This window comes from Mytilus californianus, unplaced genomic scaffold, assembly GCF_021869535.1.
Source record: "Mytilus californianus isolate M0D057914Y unplaced genomic scaffold, xbMytCali1.0.p SCAF_2, whole genome shotgun sequence".
Classification (NCBI taxonomy): Eukaryota; Metazoa; Mollusca; class Bivalvia; order Mytilida; family Mytilidae; genus Mytilus; species Mytilus californianus.
The window spans coordinates 26,869,505-26,886,995 of NW_026262668.1; positions in this window are offsets into that span (position 1 = coordinate 26,869,505).

Below are 17,491 nucleotides of genomic sequence, written 5' to 3' on the forward strand. Positions count from 1 at the left end.
GTACAATCTCGCTCTTTAACACTCTTGATTGAATGTCTTTAAACTAAAAAAAAACACAATAAACTAAACCTACACATTGAGGTGTGCCAACATAATAACCAATAGCTTAAGCAAGGACATAAAACAATTTACTGTTTACTGCTGCATACTCGCCAGGAACAACACTCCTAATAGGTCTTCTCATGACATTTAACTCCAGTCGATAGATTTATATAACAATGTATACAATATCATGCTTTATCAAATCAGTTGTTCACCACAAAGATATATCAGACGCAATGAATGAACAACGACAGTATTAATATGACTGTTATCAATAAGCCTTTTCAGCCTATTAAAAAATACTTGAAGGACAATATCTAAACTTGTTAAGTTTCATAAATAGTAAAACTTAAGAATTAAACAATTTGAACTAAATGTTTCTATAATATAGATACACTAAGCTACTTTAGTTAAATTAATGTCCTTCGTCAGATTACATAGATATACATAGTTGTATTGACTATCATACGTTTGCACTAAATTTTTTTTTTAATATATCAAAAAACGCGATTACTTCGAAAAAATATATGTTTGATAAACTCATCATAAACACACGGCTTAAGATTTTGCACGCCAGACATGCGTTTCTTCTACAAAAGAACCATCTGTGGCCCTCGAATAAAAAAGTTAAGAAGGCCCAATAAAAAAGCGCTTAAATTGACTTGTTACTTATGCCCCCTTCACATTCACGGATTTTTCTGACGAGTCCTTACGGATCGCCAACTTATAGTCAATCGCAAGCATCCGTAAATAACTCGTCACAAATCGCATTAACTCTGTGAAAGGTGAGGCAAATTTTCTGACGTGTCAAACATCTTCTTACGATTGTTCACGGATTCATTGTTAAGTAAATAACTCGTAACAATCTGCAAGTATCGTAAAACATTCGTACACCGCTCGCAACAACACTTAACCATCCGTGAACTGCTCACAATAATACGTTAAAGACTCGTAATAATTTGGTTTTACGATTTGCTACGGTTAGCTTAAGATTCATTTACGGATTAATACGAGTGCCTACGTGTTGTTTACGATTTCATCCCTGTCGTGTTATAATGGCTCTACTAGTTGTGACGATTTGTTACTAGCACTTAAAGTGTAGTAACGAGTAATTTAAGAATAGATACGTATACTTACGTATTCCTACGTATTGTTTCAATTCAAGAAACGGTATAAAAACTGCAAAATCGTAAGGATTCGTAAAAACTCGTAACTAACTCGAAACTATTCAAAACATGACGTGAACAGGTCGTAATTGACACGTAGAAGCTTTGATGAATAACATCAATCCGCAATATACTCGTAAAAATCCATAAAAAGCTCGTAAAATGTCCGTAATTTGCTTACAGTTATCTGTCATAACTCGTAAAATTTCGTGAAATATTGCCGTAAATATTCCGTAATAACTCGTAATAAACCGTAAATAGATTGTAATAACTCGTAAAAACTCTTAAATCGGTTTTAAAAAATTGCCAAATCGTAAGGATCCGTAAATTTAGGATCCGTAATGACTCGTAAGAAACATTAAACTCGTGAAGGGGGCATTACCTGTGGCGAAAAGGAACGTGTATCAAAAGATGTATCAGGTAGTTATGTTCAATTATGCCATGTTTTCACCCACTTTTGAAAATTGCAAATCATTGAATAATAAACGTTTGAGTGGTCAAGATAGACTTCCGATTCCAAAACCCACCGTACATATGGCGAACTAACAATGGACCTCAAGCATTTTGCCCCACTTCAATTGGTCATTGATTGATTTGTAGTGTTAAACGCCACCTCCAGCACACTTGACTATATCATGACTGTCAGGTTTAATTGGTTGGGGAAGCCTGAGTAACCCTAACAAAATATGCAATTTTACAATGTACACCTGTTTCTGTTCATTTCCTTCGTCGTTTTAACCAGTAATTGGTAAAATGACTAGTGTGTCTATTGTTTTACAGTTTTACATTTGAAACATATTTTTTTAAATTGTATGCAACCTATTTATAGATTTTAGTGACAATTGACAATTTAAGTGCACCATATTCACAGCAACTTTTGTATAATTTTTGTTGAGTTATTTAACAATGCATTGTATGTTTAAACAAATAAAACAAAAGGAGAAAAAACATCCTGTTAAACAGATCGCTAATCATCACTATCCTTAGTTTAATTCAAATGAAGTAGACATTCTTTAGCAGAGAGAAAAACATCCTTTTGAGAAGAAATTTTATCAAAGATGCATCTTTTTCCTTCTTTTTGTTCTTTGTAAAACAACTAGATGTAAACCACTTGTTGACAATACATGCGATACGAAAGATAACTAAATAAACACCAGTCATAAACTTGACTTTATAATTTCAGGTCCGCTATGCTCTTCAGCTTCCTACTTTATTTGGCCTTTAAATTTTTTGACTCGAGCGTCATTGATGAGTCTTCTGAAGACGAAACGCGCATCCGGCGTACAAAATTATAAGCCTGCTATCTTTGATGAGTTTCTATATTATTATTGTTACAACCTTATCAACTGTTATATTCTGAAAAACAACCTTGAAGCAATCTTTTTAATTTCAAAAATCTCTTCACCGATATTAATGGCTTGATTAATGTTAACATGGGTTTCTTAAAAGAGATAAAAGATGAAGTTGTATGTTTTCTTTGCATTTGATAGAAAAAATAACAATTAATTTAACTTCGCAAGGCATTGCCTGCTGGTTCTAAATCCAGATAAAGAAGGAGAGGAGAAATTTATTATTCTATATTGCATAGTTGTGAAAATAAATTGATAAAAGTGCCTTCTAGAAAAATTATTTGCGTAATGTTAAATTGGTGCAAATAAATTCTGCCGCAAATGAACGATACATTGGTGCAAACGCTGAATGCCAGTACGCGTTATCTTTTGAGAAATAGAATACCTGTTTGACCGGTGAAAAATGTACTGTTCGTCCATAATAGTGCATATTTAAATAAGGCCAAAAACATAATAAAAGAGAGGCGAAAGATACCAAAGGGATATTCAAACTCATAAGTAGAAAATAAACTGACAACGCCATGGCTAAAAAAGAAAAAGACCAACACACAAAGAATAGTACACAAAACACAACAAAACTAAAGACTGAGTAACACGAACCCCACCAAAACCTGGGGGTTATCTCAGGTGCTTTGGAAGGGTAAGCAGATACTGCTCCACATGTGGCACCCGTCGTGTTGCTCATGTAAGTACAACCCCGAGAATAAGTCTTATTCGGATGGTCACATTCGGGAAAAGGGGACTGGATTGTAGTTACGACATTAGGAAAATATACGCTAACATCTATGAAACGGATATTCCGTAACGGTCAACCAACTCGCGATGACGTCCGTAAAATTTACGAAGGTATGATTTCAACTTCACCACTTGGAACTCTTGGTTTAATAGCTTTCTTCTGAGCAGCAACCCTCTATCAAGGGAATCGCATAAAATTTACAAGTATACCTGTGACTTGTAAGCAAGGATGAATGAATTATAAAACAATGGCTAATAAGGCAATGTGTGAAGCCAGATCTTCTTTCCCTTTCTATCAGGACCTGAGATCAACCCTTTTTTTTATGTGGTTCATGTTGCTCAGTCTTTCGTTTCTTCGTTTTTTATGGAGTGTTTGGTAGCTTCCGCCTCTCTTTGAAAAACACGTTGTAAATATCAAAATAAACCGTTAAATAAACATAAGGGTGTCATGATTGCATAAGTTGAAAAAGAACACTTTCCCAATTTATATTTATAAATTACAACTTATACAGAAAACAATTCAAAATAAATGAATGCTGCTGGTGATAATGACGATAACGATGACTTATTTTACGCCTAGTGCCCAATACTTATACTAAATGTTTATCAGATCGCCAACATGTTAGGTGCTTAGGGATAGGACCATTTTGTTTTAGCCTCCCCCTTTTTTTCTTAAATCCGTTATTTTTTTCTTTTCTTTTAATTTCAATAATTTTTGCGTTTTTCTGTTATATATCAATACAAATATATTAGAAATGACGTATATTCAGTTATTACTATCAATTCATAGTTGCTATCCACAGGGTTTACTGACTCATCAGATTGGCATGAAACTAACATAAAGACAATAGATAAAAAGTTGATTTGTTTCGGTTGGTCATCGTCATAAATGGTGTTTTTTTTTTTAGATTTATCACTGAAACAAAGGAAGGTAAGACATATGACGTCATAATTCATTTATAACCAATGAATATATGATAACAACCGAACGGTGGTAATAAAAAAAATCAATCGGCTAAAATTTGAGAAAATAACATCAAAACACTTTTAACATGATAACATTTTACTCATACCTACCTTAAAGTAAGAATGACGGCAAAACAGAGACGAAGGATACCGAAGGGAATTCAAACTCATAAGTCGAAAATAAACTGACAACGCCATGGCTAAGAAAGAAAATTCAAAAAAACAAACAACAAAACACAAAACACAACATAGAAAACCAAAGACTGAGCAACACGATTCCACCAAAAACAAGGGGTGCTCGCAGGTGCTACGAAAGGGTCAGCAGATCCTACTCCACATGTGACATCCGTCGTGTTGCTCATGTTAGTACAAACCCGATGATAAGTCTAATTCGTTAGGTCACATTCGTTGGGAAAAGGGGACGGGATTCCAGTTACGACAATTGGAACATATCCGTTGTCATCTGTGAAACAGATATTCCATAACGGTCAACCAACTCGTGTTGGCGTCCGTAAAATTTAAGAAGGGACGATTTTAACTTCGCCACTTTGAACTCTTGGTTTAATAGCTTTCTTGTAAGCAGCAACCCAATTGATGTAGCATAGGTATTCGTAGACTCATTCAGTTTTTTAATTCTGATTTTTATCAACGACCTAACAGCCTTAATCCATTCGGAAAGAGTATTTACGTCTTCCTTCTCGCGTTTAACCCATTGCTTGGCATAATCCTCCACTGAATCCATCAGCATTTTGAAGTTGATTTTACAATTGATGGTTTCAGGCTCGCGATATTTCGGGACCTTGGATAACACATTTCGCAGAGAAGTGTTATTGACAATGTTAAGTTCATCAGTAAGAACTGGGCCAGCCGGATTATATATGAATGGGGAACTAGCACGGGTGCAATTAGGAGGCTTAGACTTGAAGTCGTCAATATTGAGATCCTGCAACACGTGTTTGTAATTGAAAATTTTAGTGCAATATGTTTGGTATAGGTATACGAAATAAAACAGTCTGATCTTTGAACTAGGGATGTATATTCGATTGAACTGATTTATGATGAAGGATATTGATATTGCCAAAGTTGATGGCATCGAGACCTTTGTTTGCAAAGGAAAGTTTCACAAAGGATCTTTTCTCCTTTCTATCTTTTCTAATGCGAACTGGTTTGAAACGTCTGTGACTTACAATATCGGAGATGAAAGCTGTAAGTTTGTATTGCTTTGAATGTAACTGTAGTTTCAAAACATAAGTTGTACAGAGAATGACGTTTTGAAATAGGTGATGAATAAAGCTTCGTATGAATGTGATGAATACCTAACGGCTTAAGTATAAATGGCATCAGATCATTCATAGAGACATCATGGAGAGTATGTGATGTATAATGACAATGACCGTGACTGCGTCTACGTCGACCAGTAGAGTTGAAATCACATTCATCGAGCTACAGTAAGGACTAGAAAGAATACTTATACCAACAATTTTGTCATTGTAACCATATGGTGTCATAGTTCCCAATTGTCGAATCCAGTAGTCTTCTTTTTGTCTACGGAGAGGTGTTGGAAGATGAGGATTGTTAGTCGTGTAATATATTCTAACGGTGATGCTAACTTGCATAGAAAGGATTGAATGATAGTGCTGATTGGAATGTTAGAAAATGAGAATATGTTCTAGAATGTTGACTCTTATGTGTTTAGTCATAAACTGCTGCATTGATTAGTTCAAGGCAATCATTTATTAGCACACGTGGTGTTTTTAAAGCATAAATATGGCTTTAATACTTAATTGCTTGCTTTGTATATGATTTGGCCTTCCAACTGTTTTGTTTCAAGCACCTTTATTACCTATAGTGCCCTTTATAGTGCTGACTTTGTAATATATCTTTTAAATGGTTACATTTGCCAGAAGTTTAATTGACGTGGTATGCAATGACAGGCTTAAATAATTAATAATATCGTATTGTTTAGCTTATGTGATTAATTTTTATGCATGTAAATGATGTAGTAGGTTACAAAATATTTAACATCGTGACAGGTTGGGGTTTTTGTTTCATTAAAAAAAATATTGTAGATCGCAACTAAACGAATTTTAAGGATTGACGGAAGGGTAATTCCATGAAATAGCATATACCTGCTTCAAAACGACAATAGTGAAGGTCGGGGTCTTCGCCATCCTGCATTGTAAAATAACAGGAAACAATCGGTCTAGATCATTATTGAAATTATCAAAAACAAAATTAGAATGGAATCCAGTTGATTGATAATACTTTTCAATCAAATGAAAAAAAAATATAGGATTTATGTTATTGTAACGACGTTTTTACAAATACGGATATTTTTTTCTTCACCTTAGAAATAAAAGGAGAAATAGCTCGGATTTGTTAATTGTACAAATTTATTTTGTGCTTAATTAGACACATTACTTTCCCTGTCTACCCAATTCCTCCCATTTTACTTTTAAGAAATGTGTTGCTTTAATTTCCACTACAATTACAATGATAATGATATTTATAGTGGTTTAAAGTAGGTAAGTTATGAGTTAGAACTATAATCGCAAAAGATCCTCATATCACATAATTATGTAAACACTAGTAGATATATAACAGTTAGGGATGCACCCTATGTTCAGAATATCATTTATTTCTATGGCATACATGTATATGGCTGTAAATAATGTGTTAAAAGGAAATCAATTTGAATGTGTTTTCTTCAACTGATAACGACTTGTTGGAAATAGAATACGTATGCAATATGAGAGCAAACGGAAGCAGTCAGGAACATTTACTAAGGAGTGCATTGTTCTGTTTTATAGTTATGAAGTGTGTATTTAAAACAATTGAAATGCGTGCTTTGTTTTGTATACTATAAAATAGAAATTCACATTTTCCTTTATTTCATTTCGTTTTTACATTATATATTCCTGTTATGTTTTACGTTTTGACAATTTTGTTTTAATTTGTATTGTTTTTTTTTTTTTATATATTATCTAGTACTGTACCATGTAATTTATAATGCAAACAAATGGTAAGAAAATTACAAAAACTATTTGAGCAAATATTGGAACGTTTTGTATGGCACGCCATTCTCGCCAAAACTATGTTTGAACCATTTTCGAAAATTATAAAATAAATACTGTAAAATTAAACAGCTTAATAACCAGGCTTAAAAGTTTATACTCCATACAATTCTAAACATTGAGATAAAATGAATAAAAATACAGTTGAAATGTGTAAAAACATAAAAACTCAAATAAATTATAAATAATTCTAATAAAGGCATTTAAATTGATATAGTTAAGGAACAAAGAAAGTTGAGCAGGTAATATGGTAGCTGTTCATGGCACATGTACATGCATTTTGTTGCATTACATTTTAATTTGAGTGTTCCATTTTTGAAATTCTGCAATATCATCTTTACCCTTACGGACAATACCTATAAACTTCTGGCTATTTACTATACTATATATAAAAATAAATGTTGTGGTGAACCATTTGGGTCGGAAAAAATACCACTTAAAAATTCAAGAGTAAAAAGAGAACTACAAATCATGTGAATACACAGAACCCCGATCCAGTCCTTCTTTTGCTAAAAAAGTTCATTATTCCCTGTTTCATATCTACTAAAAGCATTCTATTTTACTCTAATTTCTAGTCTGCAAATATTTGCATCAAAAATAAATATGGTCAAAATTAAAATTTCGCTGATTGGGTGAAATTAATTTTTCTAGTCTGCAAATATTTGCATCAAAAATAGATATGGTCAAAATTAAAATTTCGCTGATTGGTTGAAATTAATTTTTCGGAATGCATTAAATATCTGTATCAAAAACAGTAATGGTCAAAATTAAATTTTCACTAATTGGTTCAAAACGCATTGATTGACGTCAACGGTCTTCGGAATAACCTCAACTGACAGAAACATCTAGAAAGAAATACATAGGCCATCGTTTTAAAGGTAAATCAAACCAACTAAAACACTAACGTATTGGTGAGAACTTTTTTCTTTCAATTCTAGAATGGGTTACAAAAATACATCTATATTCAGCTGGAATGTTGATATTGAGATAATGTTGAGATTACAGAAAATCTAGTAAGTCAACAAATTGTCTCCCAAGAAAGCATGCCGTTTTGTAACCCTTTAAAATGTTACCTCAGGTTCACTGTAAGTATACGTAAAGAACACCGACAAGCTAATATAACACAATTTATGGATATGTTTATATTTGTTTTCACAGAACGTATTCACAACAATGGTTTTATGAAACTGGACGCGCACTGTGGATACTGTAAGAACGTACGCTGGGTACGTTTAATGTAAGGAAAAATACTATGATGAAATTAAAGTTGTGGCGTTGATACATTCGTGTGATGCACAGTTTATAATTCGTTTGTGGTGTCCTGGTGTACTGTCGTGGGTTCATTGGGCTCATGTTAGTACAAACCCGATGATAAGTCTAATTCGTTAGGTCACATTCGTTGGGAAAAGGGGACGGGATTCCAGTTACGACAATTGGAACATATCCGTTGTCATCTGTGAAACAGATATTCCATAACGGTCAACCAACTCGTGTTGGCGTCCGTAAAATTTAAGAAGGGACGATTTTAACTTCGCCACTTTGAACTCTTGGTTTAATAGCTTTCTTGTAAGCAGCAACCCAATTGATGTAGCATAGGTATTCGTAGACTCATTCAGTTTTTTAATTCTGATTTTTATCAACGACCTAACAGCCTTAATCCATTCGGAAAGAGTATTTACGTCTTCCTTCTCGCGTTTAACCCATTGCTTGGCATAATCCTCCACTGAATCCATCAGCATTTTGAAGTTGATTTTACAATTGATGGTTTCAGGCTCGCGATATTTCGGGACCTTGGATAAAACATTTCGCAGAGAAGTGTTATTGACAATGTTAAGTTCATCAGTAAGAACTGGGCCAGCCGGATTATATATGAATGGGGAACTAGCACGGGTGCAATTAGGAGGCTTAGACTTGAAGTCGTCAATATTGAGATCTTGCAACACGTGTTTGTAATTGAAAATTTTAGTGCAATATGTTTGGTATAGGTAAACGAAATAAAACAGTCTGATCTTTGAAATAGGGATGTATATTCGATTGAACTGATTTATGATGAAGGATATTGATATTGCCAAAGTTGATGGCATCGAGACCTTTGTTTGCAAAGGAAAGTTTCACAAAGGATCTTTTCTCCTTTCTATCTTTTCTAATGCGAACTGGTTTGAAACGTCTGTGACTTACAATATCGGAGATGATAGCTGTAAGTTTGTATTGCTTTGAATGTAACTGTAGTTTCAAAACATAAGTTGTACAGAGAATGAAGTTTTGAAATAGGTGATGAATAAAGCTTCGTATGAATGTGATGAATACCTAACGGCTTAAGTATAAATGGCATCAGATCATTCATAGAGACATCATGGAGAGTATGTGATGTATAATGACAATGACCGTGACTGCGTCTACGTCGACGAGTAGAGTTGAAATCACATTCATCGAGCTACAGTAAGGACTAGAAAGAATACTTATACCAACAATTTTGTCATTGTAACCATATGGTGTCATAGTTCCCAATTGTCGAATCCAGTAGTCTTCTTTTTGTCTACGGAGAGGTGTTGGAAGATGAGGATTGTTGGTCGTGTAATATATTCTAACGGTGATGCTAACTTGCATAGAAAGGATTGAATGATAGTGCTTATTGGAATGTTAGAAAATGAGAATATGTTCTAGAATGTTGACTCTTATGTGTTTAGTCATAAACTGCTGCATTGATTAGTTCAAGGCAATCATTTATTAGCACACGTGGTGTTTTTAAAGCATAAATATGGCTTTAATACTTAATTGCTTGCTTTGTATATGATTTGGCCTTCCAACTGTTTTGTTTCAAGCACCTTTATTACCTATAGTGCCCTTTATAGTGCTGACTTTGTAATATATCTTTTAAATGGTTACATTTGCCAGAAGTTTAATTGACGTGGTATGCAATGACAGGCTTAAATAATTAATAATATCGTATTGTTTAGCTTATGTGATTAATTTTTATGCATGTAAATGATGTAGTAGGTTACAAAATATTTAACATCGTGACAGGTTGGGGTTTTTTTTTCATTAAAAAAAATATTGTAGATCGCAACTAAACGAATTTTAATGATTGACGGAAGGGTAATTCCATGAAATAGCATATACCTGCTTCAAAACGACAATAGTGAAGGTCGGGGTCTTCGCCATCCTGCATTGTAAAATAGCAGGAAACAATCGGTCTAGATCATTATTGAAATTATCAAAAACAAAATTAGAATGGAATCCAGTTGATTGATAATACTTTTCAATCAAATGAAAAAAAATATAGGATTTATGTTATTGTAACGACGTTTTTAAAAATACGGATATTTTTTTCTTCACCTTAGAAATAAAAGGAGAAATAGCTCGGATTTGTTAATTGTACAAATTTATTTTGTGCTTTATTTAGACACATTACTTTCCCTGTCTACCCAATTCCTCCCATTTTACTTTTAAGAAATGTGTTGCTTTAATTTCCACTAAAATTACAATGATAATGATATTTATAGTGGTTTAAAGTAGGTAAGTTATGAGTTAGAACTATAATCGCAAAAGATCCTCATATCACATAATTATGTAAACACTAGTAGATATATAACAGTTAGGGATGCACCCTGTGTTCAGAATATCATTTATTTCTATGGCATACATGTATATGGCTGTAAATAATGTGTTAAAAGGAAATCAATTTGAATGTGTTTTCTTCAACTGATAACGACTTGTTGGAAATAGAAAACGTATGCAATATGAGAGCAAACGGAAGCAGTCAGGAACATTTACTAAGGAGTGCATTGTTCTGTTTTATAGTTATGAAGTGTGTATTTAAAACAATTGAAATGCGTGCTTTGTTTTGTATACTATAAAATAGAAATTCACATTTTCCTTTATTTCATTTCGTTTTTACATTATATATTCCTGTTATGTTTTACGTTTTGACAATTTTGTTTTAATTTGTATTGTTTTTTTTTATATTATCTAGTACTGTACCATGTAATTTATAATGCAAACAAATGGTAACAAAATTACAAAAACTATTTGAGCAAATATTGGAACGTTTTGTATGGCACGCCATTCTCGCCAAAACTATGTTTGAACCATTTTCGAGAATTATAAAATAAATACTGTAAAATTAAACAGCTTAATAACCAGGCTTAAAAGTTTATACTCCATACAATTCTAAACATTGAGATAAAATGAATAAAAATACAGTTGAAATGTGTAAAAACATAAAAACTTAAATAAATTATAAATAATTCTAATAAAGGCATTTAAATTGATATAGTTAAGGAACAAATAAAGTTGAGCAGGTAATATGGTAGCTGTTCATGGCACATGTACATGCATTTTGTTGCATTACATTTTAATTTGAGTGTTCCATTTTTGAAATTCTACAATATCATCTTTACCCTTACGGACAATACCTATAAACTTCTGGCTATTTACTATACTATATATAAAAATAAATGTTGTGGTGAACCATTTCGGTCGGAAAAAATACCACTTAAAAATTCAAGAGTAAAAAGAGAACTACAAATCATGTGAATACACAGAACCCCGATCCAGTCCTTCTTTTGCTAAAAAAGTTCATTATTCCCTGTTTCATATCTACTAAAAGCATTCTATTTTACTCTAATTTCTAGTCTGCAAATATTTGCATCAAAAATAAATATGGTCAAAATTAAAATTTCGCTGATTGGTTGAAATTAATTTTTCTAGTCTGCAAATATTTGCATCAAAAATAGATATGGTCAAAATTAAAATTTCGCTGATTGGTTGAAATTAATTTTTCGGAACGCATTAAATATCTGTATCAAAAACAGTAATGGTTAAAATTAAATTTTCACTAATTGGTTCAAAACGCATTGATTGACGTCAACGGTCTTCGGAATAAACTCAACTGACAGAAACATCTAGAAAGAAATACATAGGCCATCGTTTTAAAAGTAAATCAAACCAACTAAAACACTAACGTATTGGTGAGAACTTTTTTCTTTCAATTCTAGAATGGGTTACAAAAATACATCTATATTCAGATGGAATGTTGATATTGAGATAATGTTGAGATTACAGAAAATCTAGTAAGTCAACAAATTGTCTCCCTAGAAAGCATGCCGTTTTGTAACCCTTTAAAATGTTACCTCAGGTTCACTGTAAGTATACGTAAAGTACACCGACAACCTAATATAACACAATTTATGGATATGTTTATATTTGTTTTCACAGAACGTATTCACAACAATGGTTTTATGAAGCTGGACGCGCACTGTGGATACTGTAAGAACGTACGCTGGGTACGTTTAATGTAAGGAAAAGTACTATGATGAAATTAAAGTTGTGGCGTTGATACATTCGTGTGATGCACAGTTTATAATTCGTTTGTGGTGTCCTGGTGTACTGTCGTGGGTTCATTGGAGGTGTCCGTTGTTATTCTGTGGTTTACAGATGTACTTATGTACTATTATATTATTTATTTATGTGTTTCTCTGTCCTGGGTGTTCTTGCGATTATTTATTCCTGTCACGTAATGTTGTCATCTTAGCGGTATTTTTAACATTGCTTTATAAGTGGGAGGTTTGGCTAGCCATAAAACCGGGTTCAACCCACCATTTTTGCTTAAAATATCCTGTACCAAGTCAGGAATAGGGCAAATGTTATCAAATAGTGCGTTTCTATGTATGATGGTGTTTTTATTTGTTGCAATTCAGTGTTTCTGTTGTTCCGTTGTTTTCCTCTTATAGTTGATGTGTTTTCCACGGTTTCAGTTTGTGACACGGATTTATTTTCGCTTAATCGATGTATGACTATTGAACAGCGGTATACTACTGTTGCCTTTATTAAAGGTAACCATGTTAAATTTACCTCAATCTTAAAAGCGTACCCAGGTTGCTGCTTTCGGAATCTTTTGGTAATTTAGCTGATAAAGCTGAACCTGCACTTGCATCATGACAGTATTACTTGCAGTCATAATAAAAGTAAACGATAATGATTTCAACCTTAAGCATTACTTGGAATCAATAAAAACTTTTAAATATGCCAAAATTCTAAATGATTTATGTTCTTTTCTTCCTTCCAAGTTATCCTGGTTACTATTACACACTACAAATTGGTACCATTTAATCAAGTTTAAATACCTGCAGGGTATTTTTTTATGGTACCAAGGACAACAGGACCTGTTTTGCTCTAATAGAATTCTTCCACAATTTAGTGTTTGTTAAGTGATGGTGTAGACTAAGTCTACTGCCAATTTAATCTCAACAGTACATGAACATCCAGTTCTTAAATAAGACCTCCCATCTTTAAATAAATTATTTGTAACAAATGAAATATAAAGTTTATAATTTAAAGGGGCATTAGCTACGAGATATAGAAAAATAAGATTTTATTAATTTTTTTTGATTAATCAAGAATTAAAGTGAAATAGTGAAATATTAATTCGAGTTAAGCCGCTAGTTTGGTTCAATCTTGTCAAATAAAGCTTAGAAACATCGCTGATGAATTATTCACTTGCAAGTGAATAATTCGACCTCATTGAAACCGTATTCATGTGAGCATCCATTTAACCCTTTAGTTGGAGATGGGTTACGCATGTATACCGCTATTAAAAGGAACAGAATGTCAACATTGAAAGTGAAACAAGGATGAACCATTTAGTTTACTGATTCGATCCACAAACGAAATCATTCTTATACTGGTAAAAACAAATGATAAACATACTTTTTAACCTACAATATAAAATCAATCAGAGCTAGAAAATACAATTGCACTTGGTTCCTATTTATTTATATTTATGTTTCACTTACGGTTTTGAGACCGTCGGCAATCTTCGGAAGTCATCTCGGCGGTTAAAAAAGAAGGGCGAAAGATACCAAAGGTACATTCAAACTCATACAAAAATACACATTAAATGCTGATACATATTATCGAGTTCATGCATTGTTAATTGTTTATATTAGACTTTTTGTAATTTGGATATATTTTTTAGTATGTTTTAAATCAAATATGAGAATTTAAGTCAAATCGGTGAACATGAATTTGACAGATAAGTAAATTTCTAAAAATTATGATTTCACAATTTCATCATTTGATTAGATCTAATGAACAAATAATGATACCAATTTCAATTGAAATACTATTATAGTATCGATCCTTTGCCATGACAATAACTCTACATTTTGAAGTTGTATACATGAAGTCTGGGGATTACAGTTTTTTTCTAATTTAACTATGTCCATGTCCTGATTAAGGAGTTGTCATATGTCATATGAAAAAGCTTTCAGTTACCGGTAGTTGGATACTTTTGTGTAAATTAGCTCTATTTTTATATTCATTACTGAAAATTTAGAAATTAGTGTGTTCATTTATTATTGCAAATGTTGTAGAATCGACTAAAATGCAAGAATAATTATTGAAATTTCATGAAAATCTGCATACAGTTTATAAGTATCGGATATAAGAATGCGAGTTCTTATTTTGTATTTGAATTGATGAGTTAAGCCTTTTGTAGTTGAAAAAGGCTTAACTCATCAATTCAAATACAAATGCGTGTGTATCATTGTTATACTAATACTCATTCAGTCGCATTGCAATAATTTCTGAATTTACAGTACTTTCAATTAAGAATTGACACATTATATAAAGACCTGTCTATTAATGAATATAAAAATAAGGAGATGTGGTATGATTGCCAATGAGACAACTATCCACAAAAGTTCAAATGAAGTGGATGTAAGCAATTATAGGCAACCGTACAGCCTTCAACAATGAGAAAACCCCATACCGTATGGTCGGCTATAAAAGGCCCCAACATGAAAAATATGAAACAATTCATTTGAGTAAACTAATGGCCTAATTTGTAACAAAACAATTTACTAAAAACAAATATGACAGACATGAACCAACGACAACCACTGAACTACAGTCTCCTGACTTGGGACAGGCACATAAAGAATGTGGTGAGGTTAAACATGTATGTGGGCTTTACCCTCCCCCTTACCTAGAAGAGTAGTGCAACAGTACAACATAAGAACAAACTATAAAAATCAGTTGAAAAAGGCTTAACTCATCAAATAGAAATACATCTAACAAAAACACAGAGTGGACGTGGACGGGTACTTATACATCCCCATAACAAAAAGACACTAAGTACAGATCTGAGAGTACTCGCAGTTACTGACAGCAAGTTTAAAGCCAATAACAACTAATAAAAAAAATCATGTATCTTAGACTGAAATATCAATCAGTACACATCCAACATCCAATAGATTTACTAGAAGTGTAAAGACGTCATTAACAGTCAGAGAAAAACATGACCTTATGCAATGCCAAACTAAAGGTATCGACAGATTGTAGTATCGTGAAAGTAATTATGTGTAATATGTAGTATGGTTTTAATTAACTGATAACAAAATTAATATTTATACCAATAAAAACAATATTCAAAGATTTATATACAGTGTTGAAAATGTAACTTTTTAGAATAAATTTATTTAAAGGATTGATAAGTTTACCCTGATCGTATCTTAATTTCCGGGCTCTGTTTACAACATCACAATGTAAAATTTAGGATGTGCTCTACCGTTTGAAATAAGTTTCTACAGGTACAGCCAAACTTCCAGACCAAATCTTTGTATCTATGGAAGAATTTAGTAAAGGTTTTAAGTAATGTGTGGTAACGAAATCTCTGACTTAATAATTTACTAGTTATACATAGATTGCGCTCATTGATATCCAAAATGTCACTACAGACCCTTTGCACGAGTTGGGATATATAAACACCGTAAGAGGAGGAGCATCACCATCCAAAAAGGGGAAATTAACAATAGGGAAAGAAAAATCATCCCTTTTGTCGTAAATTTTTGTGTAGAGTTTCTGTTGTATTACTGGAATATCTAAATCTAGGAAAGGACAGTTATTGTTGTTAATATTTGACTTATTTAAAGTAAGTTCCTTAGGGTAAATTCCAGTAGTATATTTAGAGCATTCTTGATTATTTAACCAAAAAATATCATCAAGATAACGGTAAGCGTTGTTGAATTTATCAATTAACTGGAATTTAGACGGTTATTTACTGAGTTTGGTCATAAACTGTGATTCATAACAGTAAAAGAACAAGTCTGCTATTCAAGTGGGACAATTGGTGCCCATAGGAATACCTACAACCTGTCGATAAACTGAATTGCCGAAACGTACACAAATGTTGTCGAGGAGAAAATTTAGTGCTTTAATCATCTCATTACACCTCCAGTGATAGCATGTTTACCTTTCTCATTAGAGAAAAAGGCTTTATATGAGTTGCAGCAAATAAATTTGCAACCAGATTTATCATACGACCATTTAATTAGATAGGAAAACTTTTGTTTAATAAGATTGTGTGGAAGTGTAGTATAAAGAGTGAAAAAGTCAAAACAGTCAACCTGTATGTTGCCCTTTGTAGATATCGTTTGGTTATCTGCTGTTGCAGTGATATATATACCGAAATCTCCTTTTATCCATATAGATATAAAACTAATTAGGCAATGAAATCAAGTGGATCAACGTGTTCCACATTATTATATATATATTAAATATCAATGTCCATATACATTGTTGCTTTCATTTATGCATGCACGTTCTATGATTATGTTTTAGTTCATTTTTTTGGGCAAAATGTTGTTTCTTTTCATAATTCAACTTGTACATAGTGTATATAAAAATATTGTTTTTGGTGAGCCAAATTGGTCAGAAAATACCCGGATTTTTTTACACCTATAGCGCGGTAAGTACAGTATGCCTGGATTTATTTTCTCAAAACTTTACATTATTGTTTAGATTGATAAAGGAAACTCACATTTGATTTTGTAGATTTTGTTTTTCCGTTCAAGAGTTACTGGACTTAAACCGTTTAAATTAAAGACATTTCTAACATATCGCGCACTAATTCCAATATGTTTCGATTGATTTCTTTAAAACTGAAAGTTATTGTTGAGATTGATAAATGTTTTTCCATTTCAGAGTTACAGAACTTGAATTGCCTAATGTATTACATATTTCTTGGAATTGATGAATATAACACACCGTTCGATTTAAAAAAAAAAGTATCTGGTACGTCATCCAAGAGTTATATGCCTTTGATTGTCAGATAAAAAAGACATTTTTTGAAAGTCATGCACTAGCTTTAATATGCTCG